At 38.5% G+C, this 13,227-nt stretch overlaps 2 pseudogenes; one reads left to right on the top strand and one right to left on the bottom strand.

Annotated features, from left to right (window-relative positions):
• Positions 1-167: 167 nt before the first annotated feature.
• LOC111201732 lies at positions 168-1,653 on the bottom strand (annotated as a pseudogene).
• A 7,603-nt stretch (positions 1,654-9,256) lies between these two features.
• LOC106441500 lies at positions 9,257-13,227 on the top strand (annotated as a pseudogene).

Genomic DNA, 13,227 nt, shown 5'->3' with positions numbered 1-13,227 from the left:
AAAGTTTCCTCCAAATTTCATTAAAATTTTATTCTAGGAGACAAGTGGTAAGGTTATAAAATGCGGGAACAAAAGTTGAATGTTTCACATTGGTTTTGCTACTTCATATAATCAAAAGGAAATAAAGTATTACATTTTTGCGTTTTCTCTTTGTAAAAACTCAAAACTCACGCAAAGAGACTTTCAATGGAAAGCCCAAACAGTGCATTAGAAACCACTCCAACTGTTAGCTTCGATGCAGTAGTAAACATTTTCCATCCCTTACCCGGACTTGGTTTTTGACCGGCTCCAGTCGCTGGTGTCTGAACCGGATTCGTATTGAACCCATTCATGTAACTAAAGTTATTAAAATTATGAGGATGATAAGGTTGTTGACCCATTTGTCCAAACGCATAAGGGTAACCAAAATGTGGTTGTTGACCCATCGGTGCCAACCCATACGGGTAACCAACGTGTGGCTGTTGCCACGGCGCGGACCATGATGGTTGTCCTCCTTCTGGCTTGAGCCCTCCACTCTTAGTACCGGATGCTTCGGTCTTGTCAGGAGGTGACGTGTTGCACACGGCTAATATAAACTCCATATGAATATCAAACCTACATAACTCACACGTCACACCTATACCTCCAAGATTGGCAAGGCAGGTGACAAACCATACACTGGCTAGCTCCTGCGTGGCGAAACTCCAAGTGGTGAGCAGGGTGAAGCACGTGCCTCACGTGCTGAGGAAGCTGCGTGCAAAGAGGGTGCACGTCAAACTCACACAGCTTGCATCAGTAGAACAGCCCTTCCACCGACTCCTTGCAGATGTCGCATGCGCGTTCGTTCTGGCGCGTGGACTGTTGTTTACTGACGACGAGGCTGAGCTCATGCTTGGGATGAATGAAAGTTGGTAAGGTGAGGGGACACGTGGTGCAGTAATCATCTCCTAGCACTACAAGAAAACAGCAAGGATACTGAGGCAAAAACTCGTCGGAATTTCGTCGGAATAACGTTATTCCGACGACATATCGACGAAACAAGTCCTCGGAAATAATTCCTCGGAATTTCTTCTTTCCTTGGAAATCCCTCGAAATTTTCCGACGGAATTCCGAGGAAACAAATTTCCGAGGAAATTCCGAGGATCACTAGTTTGTCGGAAATCTCCTCGGAATATACCGAAGGAGAACTTCGTCGGGATATTTCCTCAGAACTTCATCGATCGATGCGTTTTTGGACATATATACATCGATCGATCCGTTTATAAAAAAACGTTCGGAATATACCGAGGGACACCTTTCCTCGGAATATTCCGAGGAACATGTCCCTCGGTATATTCCGAGGAAAGGTGTCCCTCGGTATATTCCGAGGAAGATGTCCCTCGGTATATTCCGAACGTTTTTTTATAAACAGATCGATCGATGGATATATGTCCACAAACGCATCGATCGATCGAGTAAAAAATATAATTAATTTCCTCGGAATGTAAAAAATATTTATTTTTTAAAAAAAATAAAATTTTTGAAATTTAAATTCGAAAATATAAAATTAAAATTAAAATTGAAATCATATTAATTAATATTCAAAGTTTCACAAATAAAAATAAAACATTCCGAGTTTTTGGAAAAAAAAAACTACGGGTCTGACACGTCCGAGAACACCTCGTTCGGGTACATCCTCTGCATCATCTCCATCATTTGCTGGTTTAGCCTCCTCTGCGCCTCATAGCCCGCCTGTTGAGCCGCCATCTGGGTCTCCAACAAAGATATGCGATCATCCTTGTCCTTCAACTGAGCCGTAAGTACTTCTGGATCAACAAAGGGCGGTGGTGCAGAAGAAGGAGGAACCGACCGGGTGCGACGACCCAAACCGACCAAACGTCCCTTCTTCTTTGGAACCGACTGAATAGAAAATAGCCAAATTTACAATTTTAAACCAAGAAATAAATGAATTGAACTTAAAAAAAAATAGAACTTACGGATTCAACGATTTCGTTGATTCGAAACCGGGACAAGTTGGTCGAAGCCGTCGAAACGTCATCCTCGGTTTGAAGCTGAGACACTTCGTCTACCACCTGAGTTTGGACCAGGTCGACCACGTCCCTCACAAGACCGTCATCAATCTGGCCGGTTTTCTTGTTGGTATACGCCCTCTTCATTAGGGCGAGATCATCAACCGGCTCGCCATCATTTTCTTCCGCCTTGAAAAAAAACATAAATTAAAGAAACATTAGAAATTAGAAGAAATGCACAATAAATTAAAATTCTGAAACTCAAATAATTGAAGAAAAAACGGTTGAACTTACCATGCGATCTCCCAGAGTGGCAATTGATTGAGCACCCAAGTTATGCTTGTAGATGCCCTTCCCTTTACGGTCGCTCCTGCGGTTGGTGGAGTTGGTGGAAGAAGTTTCTTTCGTCTCTTCCTTATCCCAATGCGCACACAACTCCTTCCAGACCGTGTCGTTCATCGACTTTGGGACCTTTTAATAAAACAAAAAATAGTTTAATAAATAAAAAAATAGTTTAATAAATTAAATCGAACCTTATTGATTTCCCACTTTTTCTTCCACTCGTGGATCTGCTTCCCATAGTTGTCCATAACTTTATGGACGAAGTGGTGATAGATAAAAAGGGTCTCATTGGAATTCCAGTTGAACTCTTGCTGAAAAAAAAACACAATTAGTAGAAAATTTATATTAAAGATTAAAAATGTAAGTAAAAAATTAGAATACTTACCGCAAACTGACGAAACCACAGAACCTGCTTGTCGGTAGGGAAGTGAGTGAAAGTCGGATGTCCCCTGTCGAGGGCCGAGTAGTTCATACGGTTGATCCATGCGCTGATCCCGTTCCCGGATCGGTTGAACCTAATAAAAAGAACAAAGAGTTAATAATAAATCCAAATTTAAAGAACAAAAATGTTTAATTACCATGTTTGACCCCGTCCATGTGGATACGGAGTGAGATACGGAAGATGGTCACGACCGGGCTGTTGTACCAACTCCGCAACACTCATCACTCCCGGAGGATCCGGAGGAGCAGGAGCGGATGCCGCAGCGGGAGCGAGAGGAGCAGGAGCGCGTGCAGCAGAGGGAGATGTATGGTTGGAGCTGTGGGGCGAAGGGGAATCCTGAAAATGGCTGAAATCCCGAGACTGGCTCCCCGTACCACCACGACCACGACGCTGTCGAGGCCGGGTCTGATCATCATAAGACCTGTAAATTAAAAAATAATATTTAATAAATACAGAAATATATAAATTAATTTTTTTTAAAAAAAAAATCCCAAATAATAGTTTTTAATCACAAAAAAAAGATTTATAGATATTAAAAATATTTAATAAATATATAAAAATAGTTCTAATAAACAAAAAATAGTTTTAATAAATAAAAAATAGTTTAATAATTACGAAAAATAGTTTTAATAATATATATATATATATATATTTTTTTATATCCCAAATAATAGTTTTTAATCAGAAAAAAAGTTTTATAGATATTAAAAATGTTTTGTAAAATCCAAAAAATCAAATTTATATACAAAAAAGATTTTGTAACATCCAAAAAATCGAATTTATATACAAAATTCATTTTGTAAAATACAAAAATTGATTTTATATACAAAAATCGATTTTATAAATACAAAAAAAAGAAAAAAATTATAAAAAAATTCTAAATCAATTCAACAAAACAAATTATTCAACCAAATCACAATTCTAAACCTATTATACAACCAAATCACAATCTTAGCCAATCACCCTAACAAAAATCTATAAAAAAAACACAAAAACCTAACAAATAGAACCAAAGAGAGTGGGATAGGGTCCTTACATGATTTGTGTAAGAGAAGGGGGAGATCGCCGGAGATATCGTCGGATTTGAGGGGAAAATCGCCGGAGAGAAGAGAGGAGCCGCCCAGAGGAAGAAGAGATAAATGGGGAAGAAGAAGTGGCTCGTGGTTATAAAACCTAGGGTCCGACGGATATTATCCGTCGGAATTCCGTCGGAATTCTAATTTCAATTTTCGCAAAATATTTGCCCGGTAAAATGAAAATATTCCGAGGAAATTCCGACGGATAGTAAAATATCCGTCGGAATTTCCTCGGAATATTCCGAGGAAATACCGAGGAACTAGTGTTTGGGGTTTCAAAACATCAATTTTTTTTTGCCGTATTTCATTTCTTATACAATTGTAATGCATACCATTGAGGATTCTTTGTATAGATGAGCATAAACCATGAAATAACAAATTTCAAAACTAATTGAAAGTATTCCCTTTACCGTTCATTAAAAGGTATAAGTGTTTCTCTTATGTTGTGGGATTTCTTTCATACAATCGGAAAAGTGTTAATTATATGGTAAAGAACAAATTTTGACTTCATAATGAACGTAAGACACTTAATAAGGGTTATATAGGTGTTATTCAAACCGCAAAACGTTGTTTTCGGTTTAAAAACCCTATTTCCTCGGAAAAGCCTCGGAATATTCCGAGGGAATTCCAAGGAAACCCTTTTCTTCCTCGGAATTCCGTCAGAATATTCCGAGGAAATTCCGAGGAACTAGTGTTTGGAGTTTCAATACGTCAATTTTTTTTTAAAACGGATCGATGGATGGATATATGTACAAAAACGCATCGATCGATAGAGTATATCAGGTGTTCCTCGGAATTTCCTCCGAATATTCTGAGGCTTTTCTGAGGAAACAGGGTTTGGGGTAACAATGTGATCGATCGAGAACAAAATCTCGTACATTTTTTTATAAACGGATCGATCGATGTATATATATCCAAAAACGCATCGATCGATCACTAAGATGGACCAAAGCGTAATAATGTGATCGATCGATTGGATTATCCCACCGATCGATCGAGAATATCAACTGTTCCTCGGAATTTCCTCGGAAAATCTCGTAAGTTTTTTTATAAACGGATCGATCGATGGATATATGTCCGAAAACGCATCGATCGATCACTAAGATGGACCAAAGCGTAACAATGTGATCGATCGATTAGATTATCCAATCGATCGATCGAGAATATCAAGTGTTCCTCGGAATTTCCCTGGAAAATTCCGAGGCTTTTCCGAGGAAAGGGGACGTGTTCCTCGGAATTTCCTCGGTATTTCTTTAAAAAAAAAAAAAATCAATGGTAGTCTGTTTCCGAGTCATCATCACCAGATGAATCTAAATCTGGATCTTGGTGAAACTCTCCAATTACTGGTTCATCCTCTACGTGAACGACGGCTTCCTCTCCGAAGTCGGTTAAGTCAACTACAAGGCCAACTCCAGCTAAATCTTCTGTTGCACTTAAGTTGCCGGATGTGCTTGGTTGTAGTGGGTCTTCCAGCTCAGAACTTCCCTGAACTCGGCCTCTCGGGTTGAGTCTTGTAACAGTAACCCATGGATCATCTCTGTTCCTTACCCGGGGGTACTTGATATAACAAACCTGTAACATTTAGAAAATTATTAGTAAAATTATAAATTAATACACATGATGATGAATCATTCTGAATAATTAACATTTAATTGATCGGCCTGAGAAGCCAGAATGAAAGGATCATAATATTGCAGCTTTCGCCTCGAATTTACTGATGTAACACCAAATACATCTGTTCTCACACCTCGATCTGGAGTGTGTTGTGCCAATCACAATAGAAAACAGTACAGCGCAATCCAACCAAGCCCAAATACTTGATTTCCAAAATCTCATATATGTGTCCGTAGTATACATCATCTCCTGATGCAGAACAAACGCCAGCATCATAAGTCGTACTCGAACGTCTCCTCTTCTGAGTTGTGAATGCATATCCTCGAGTACAAAATCTCGGATATGACTTCACAACAAAGTTTGGTCCAACGACCATCTCACGTATCCAATCGTCAAATGTTTCACCTCTGGCCAAACCAGCAGACACCTATTAATAGCACATATATATATGTTATATCAATAAATGTGATTTAGTATAAATATGTGATAAAATATATTTTAATTTGTTTAAAGCACTCACATAAGTAAACATCCATCCAGTAAATTCTCTCTGGTTCATTTCTTCTAGTTCATCCTCTGTGGCGTATCTATACTCGAACCGCTTTTCTGCCATGAAAATTCTGTATATGATGACAATAATGTAATTAATTAAGATTTAAATTTCAACTTGTTAAAATAAAAATTTGTAAGCTAATTTATTTACCTCTCATATTGAAGAACGTCTTCGCAGTTGGTGAGCAAATATGTTTGCAAATGACTGCGCTCCTGCTCAGTAAGTCGACGGTCCTTTGGTTTTCCGCTAAGTCGTCCAACGTCTGTGAAAATGTCTGGAACCGTAACATGATATGTTGCCCGTTCGCCTCTATCATCATGCCGAGCAGGTCTTCTGTGTTTGGTCTGAACTTCTGCTGGAAAGTAGTACTCGGCAAAGTTTGAAGTTTCTTCATTGATCATCTGTGCGACTATAGAACCTTCCACCCTACTTAAATTTTTCAATATCTTCTTCAAATGGAACATATACTGCTCATACAGATACATCCATCTATACTGCACAGGACCACCAAGTTCCAATTCTCTTGCCAGGTGAATAACAAGATGCTCCATAACATCAAAAAATGAGGGAGGAAATATCTTCTCAAGGTTGCACTGAATCACGGCTATGTTAGTCTTCAAATTTTCAATACCTTCAAGAGTCACTGATCTCGTGCATAAATCGCGGAAGAAACCACTTAGCCCTGCAATTGCTTCATGAACATTTCGTGCTAATAGTTCCTTGAAGGCGAACGGAAGGAGGCGCTGCATCATTACATGGCAATCGTGGCTTTTCAAGCCAGTAAACTTTCCTTCCTTTCTGTCGATAAAGTTACGCAAATTTGATGCGTAACCGTCTGGAAATTCCACATCGTTTGAAATCTAATCAAAGAACGCATCTTTTCCCTTTGCATCAAGTCGGTATATGGGAAAATGAGCACTACCATTCTCATCAACATGAAGTTCTGAACAAGCACATATATCGACTAAATCCAGTCTTGACTTCAAATTATCCTTTGTTTTACCTTGAACATTAAGGATCGTGTTCATGAGATTGTCAAAAAAGTTCTTCTCAATATGCATGACATCTAAATTATGCCTTAGCAGATGATCCTCCCAGTATGGCAGATCCCAGAAAATACTTTTTTGTGCCAGTTATGTAGTTCTCCAACAGCATCTACCGGAAAACGCTCATGTCCACCGACGTCTGGCGTTCTTTCTGTACCAAAATCTCTTAGTTGTATCTTCAAATCTTTCCCACAAATTTCCGGAGGTGGACTGTCAAACACCCTCTTGTTCTTCGTAAACAAATTCCTACTCCTACGATATGGATGATCAGGTGGTAGGAATCTCCTGTGACAGTCAAACCAACACGTTTTTCTTCCGTGTTTTAGTTGGAAAGCATCAGTGTTATCTTGACAATATGGACATGATAGCCTTCCATGCGTTGTCCATCCAGACAACATACCATATGCTGGAAAATCACTTATTGTCCACATTAGTACTGCCGCATTTGAAAGTTTTCTTTACACGAAACATCGTATGTTTCAGCACCTTGAGCCCATAGTTGTTGCAACTCATATATTAGTGGCTGAAGAAACACATCAAGTGATCTCTTAGGATGCTTTGGTCCGGGAACGAGAATCGAGAGAAACAAAAACTCTCGTCGCAAGCACAAGTTTGGGGGTAGGTTGTATGGAGTAAGAATGACGGGCCATAGAGAATAATGTCTTCCACTCTTGCCAAACGGACTGAAACCATCAGTACATAATCCAAGGTAGACATTTCTTCTCTCATACGCAAAGTCGGGATACTTTGATTGGAAATGCTTCCACGCTTTTGCATCTAAAGGATGTCTGATCTCACCATCTGTTGAGTGCTCCGCATGCCATCTCATTGGTTGCGCTGTGCGTTCAGACAGATACAACCTTTCCGTCAAAGGTAAATACCACATCCTTTTATATGGCACTGGAACTCTTCCACTCGTATCTTTATAACGAGGCTTTCCACAAAATTTGCATGTAACACGCTGTTCATCCGCCCTCCAATAAATCATGCAGTTGTCGCTGCATACATCTATTACCTGATACGATAAACCAAGACCAGCTACGAGTTTCTGAACCTCGTAGTATGAACCAGGAGCTACATTATCCTCGGGTAGAATACCTTTTACAAAATCAGCAATCGCATCCACACAGTCTTCAACCAAATTATAATATGTTTTAATGTCCATCAATCTTGTAGCAGATGATAAAGCTGAATGACCATCTCTGCAACCTTCGTACAATGGTTGCTTTCCAGCATCCAACATATCATAAAATCTCCTAGCTTGTGCATTGGGTAAATCTTCCCCTCTAAAATGATCATTTACCATCTGCTCAGTACCTACACCATAATCTACATCCGTTCTAATTGGTTCTTCTAATCTAACCGCTGGCTGAGGTTCGCTAGTACTACCATGTTCATAATCAGTTTCCCCATGATGATACCAAATTTTGTAACTTCGTGTAAACCCACTCAAATATAGATGTGTCCAAACATCCCACTCTTTAATAACCTTTCTATTTTTACAATTAGAGCAAGGACATCTTAACATACATGTTCTTGCTTCCGGTTGTCGGTGAACTAACCCCATGAATTCGGTTATACCTCGTTGGTATTCTTCCGTAAGCAATCTCGTGTTCGGATCCAAATGAGGTCGATCGATCCAAGAACGAAAATAATTTGAAGAAGACATATTTTTTATGAATCAAATTCGTGTGTAAATAGAGTAAGAGGGAGGATGAAGATATGGAGTGAATGAAGAGGAAGAGGAGTGCTTGTATTTATAGTTTAAATCCTGCCGACAGACCGAAGAAATTCCGACGGAATTTCGACGCCAACGGCTAGTTCGTCGGAATTTCCTCGGAATTTTGTAAAATCCCCCAACGGCTCTCCAACGGCTATAATATTTCCTCGGAATTCATCGGTTTTTTCCGAGGAACACATATTTCCTCGGAATTTCCTCGGAATATTCCGACGGATTGATATTTCCTCGGAATTCCGTCGGTATATTCCGAGGAAATTCCGAGGAAACCAAATTTTGTGTTTCCTCGGAATTTCCTTGGAATGTCCGTCAGAATATCGCTGTTTTTTTGTAGTGTAGATGGTAATATAATGAAACTTGTGTAGATTTAAGGCTTGAACTTGTAGGAAAAGAAAAATATAATCGAAAGTTCTGAATAGTCTCTTGGGTAATTGAGCATCCTCAGGTACGAGAAGTTATGGGGCTAGCACTGGAACTAGGAAAATCTATATTCCTGGTGATGTAAGTGAACTTCCAGAAGCTTTATTCTTATGTTTGACATAATCCATGGGGATCATAAACTAATTTTTGTATGTTTGATGTCTTGTGATAGAGATATGAAGCTCGTAAACAGAACGATCATGATGACACGATGGGTGGAGAGCCTGGTCTAGGAGGAGATAAGCAGAGTCTAGTTTTAGTTGGCCAGTCACACATATTCCTGTGTACATGATCATTTTCTGATCAAATCCCTGACGGGTTCGTGTCAATGAAACCCGTAAGTATCTTAATCATTCTGAATATTTTGTTCTTATATCTGATTGAGAATTTGATAACATTCATATTTTCTACAGTCTAGGAGATTGAAGTTGATGTGTCAAGTGTTTCAGACCTGAAAGGAGTCATAGACAAAGGTTTATTAGAGTCGGGTACAATTCTGGTCGACTTTGAAAGAGATAAAGCGCTATCTCTTTTAGTGCAATCCGTCAAAGTAAAGAAATCCGATCCTTCAGTCATAATGTAACTTTCAAAAAAGGTATATTTTCCCTTCTATTCATTATATATATGTATCCATGTTAACTGATTGGTATAAAGGAAGAATGCAAAGTTAACTGATTGGTATATATGTATTTGTTAACTGATAGCGCTCTCTCATATATATATGTATCCATGTTAACTGATTGGTATATATGTTAACTGATTGGTATAAAGGAATAATGATATGTTAACTGATTGGTATATATGTATTTGTTAACTGATTGGTATATATGTATCCATGTTAACTGATTGGTATAAAGCGAGCGCTATCTCATATATATGTTAACTGATTGGTATAAAGCGCTATCTCATATATATATGTATATCCATGTTAACTAATTGGTATATATGATAACTGATATGTATATATGCTAACTGATTGGTATAAAGCGCTATCTCATATATATATATATATATATGTATCCATGTTAACTGATTGGTATAAAGCGCTATCTCATATATATGCATCCATGTTAACTGATTGGTATAAAGCGCTATCTCATATAGGTGGTTGATTGGTATAAAGGAAGAATGCAAAGTTCAAAAGCCAGTATCCAACTCTTAGGAGATTGCTCTGATTCTTCAAGGGCAAGATCTCTATTGTTTAAGGTGTTAGCAGACGCGTGTGGAGTTAGAAGCATGATTGTTTTGGGTCATCCAACAAACAAGACATCCTTGGAGGATTCGATGTGGGTTGCTGTTCTTAAGAACAATGTGGAGATGCGTCTTGATCTGGAGCTGAATCCTGGAAAGCTTGAACCGCTAGCTTATGCATCTGTAAGCCGTGATCTTCACAAAAATTATGTATACGAGGCTAGACAAACTTCGAGTACGTGTAATCCTGATCCCAAGGTTAGTGTCTCTGATCAACGATAATTATAGTCAGCTGCCAAGTTTTAAAATATGTTCAGTTCCTAATTGTAAAGGGTTGCTTATGTGCAGTATGTGCCTAAAACAGACGGAGATATACCTTCTGAAGAAGATCATAAAAGTCTTCAGGATAGGTACTGCAGTAGTTATGTTTCTTAGTTATGTTTCTGTTATAAATATATATAAAATCCTTATTGATACCATTTGTTTCAGATTGGAGATGTTTGGCTTCACTGAAGTAAAATTTCTAGGAGATGGTAATTGCCAGGTACTTCAGTTTATCAATCTCCATAAGCACACTCATTTCATTCTGTAAGAACTAGTTTGCACTGCACAGTAATCATTTCCCAGAAGCGGCAAGGAACCCAGCTGCAAAGTCGCGATCTTCTTTTAAACGGAAAATGACCATTAGATGGATAACGTGGAGATGTAGAGACACAAAACAAAATCATCCAAACCCTTTTGCCCTTTTTGAATTCCAAACAAAATAAATTTAATTGAATATACAAATTGGACCGGTTAGATTCACTTGGACTTAAACCAAACTAGTTTAGGCTCCATCAAACTCATCATCTTCGTCATTATCGTTGCTCTGCAAATTTTTTCATCTGTGTTCTTCTCAAAAAACCGTACAAGAAACACACATGTACTATTTGCATTAGCAAATTCAAAAATTTAAAATCATGTCTCTCTTTTTCTTCATTTTTCTTTATGAACTCCATTTTCTGGTTAGTATGTAATGAATGCATGCGTGATGAAGACATCAAAGCATATCCTTTAAACAAACATGTCAACTAAAATCCTTACAAATGTATCAAACCAAGCTTTAACTAGCACAAACTAGTGCTATATGTCTTTCATAAATGTCTATAAACCTCCTCATATCCACAAACATCAAACTTGTCAAGTAAAATCCCTAAAAACGTATCAGACAAGAATTTTCTTTTCAAGTCTATGTAGCTTCTAACCTCTTCATATGAAAGGTGTACTTATCATGATCCTCAAGATGTCTCAGACGCTCTGAACAGAACTCTACAGGATCTACAGCTTGATTATGTCGATTTGTATCTCGTAAGTAACATATTCAGAAACCTTGTCTTTTTCCTTTTGCAGTGATCCATACTGGTTCCTGATTTGTTTCTTTTAGATGTTACTGCATCTGTTATGAATCTTAGAACTAGTGTCAGATACTGTGTTAAAACATCTAAATCTCTTTCTTGTGACTTCTTGTGGAACCATTCTGACTTTACCAACAGTTTTTGTTCTGAATTATTTTGAAGATCCACTAGCCTGTTAGCCTCAAGAAAGGTTCTACTGGTTTTAATCCAGAGAACAGTTTACCAACTGATATTCCTAGCACATTAAAAGCAATGGAAGCACTCTTGATGCGAGAAAGGCCAGAGCTATTGGTGTAAGCAACTTCTCCACAAAGAAACTCGGAGATCTCTTGGAGCTGGCTCGTGTCCCTCCAGCTGTTAACCAGGTGGAGTGTAACCCTTCTTGGCAACAAACTGTGCTCAGGGGTTTCTGCAAATCTAAAGGCGTTCACCTCTCTGTATGTTGTAGAACAAACATGTCCATATCCTTTTCATAAAAGCTGGCAACGTCAGAAATTTTTTAAACATTAGTTGATGTGTTTATTTGTAGGGTACTCTCTGTTGGGTTCTCCAGGGACAACCTGGCTCACGAGTGATGTTCTGAATAACCCGATTCTAGGCATGGTTGCTGAGAAGCTAGGCAAGACGCCTGCACAAGTTGCATTACGTTGGGGTCTCAAAATGGGCCAAAGTGTTCTTCCAAAAAACACACATGAAGACATGATCAAACAGAACTTCGACATTTTCGATTGGTCCATTCCCGATGACATGTTATCCAAGTTTTCCGTGATTGAACAGAAGTAGATTGCATTCCAAATAGGTCAAAGAATCTTTTTTCTATGTTTTGCTCCTAAGTCTCAAGGTTATCTAAAAGTGAAAGGTGTGTGTGTGTTTCCAATGCTGCAGGGAAATTTGGTGAGAGGCATGTCGTTTGTTCATGAGACGAGTCCTTATAAGAGTCTTGAACAGCTTTGGGACGGTGAGATATGAGATCCATCTCTGGATCATGTGCCATATCATTCAGGGCCGGATTTGTCTAAGATATCAGTTTATTATTAGTACTACAACTTGTTTCTTATGGAGAGGTACAACATTTTACTCTACACTCTCTGAAATGGTTCCTCATACTATTTCAAATCCATTATTACCAACTTAAGGGGCACATTATTGTAATATGTTGCGTATAACTAAAGATGGTAAACACTTAGCAAAGAATGAATCAAAGACGAACATAAACAATAGTGAATAAAATACATAGTGACGTTAGGCAGTAAAAATGGATTGTTTGGGATTATATCGTTTCTTAAAAATCCGCTATTACGTTCGCTCGGAAAACACCAGTTGCTGTCAAAAAGCTGGTCCGAGAAACCCTGCATATTGAAAAGGAGGGAGGAACTGATAAATACATGGGACTCCCTGAGAGCTTTGGAAGGAGAAAGCGTGA

The sequence above is a fragment of the Brassica napus genome, chromosome C4, assembly GCF_020379485.1.
Source record: "Brassica napus cultivar Da-Ae chromosome C4, Da-Ae, whole genome shotgun sequence".
In the NCBI taxonomy this organism is placed as follows: domain Eukaryota; kingdom Viridiplantae; phylum Streptophyta; class Magnoliopsida; order Brassicales; family Brassicaceae; genus Brassica; species Brassica napus.
Note: the sequence above shows the minus strand (reverse complement) of the source record. Positions and strands in the feature narration are given on the sequence as shown.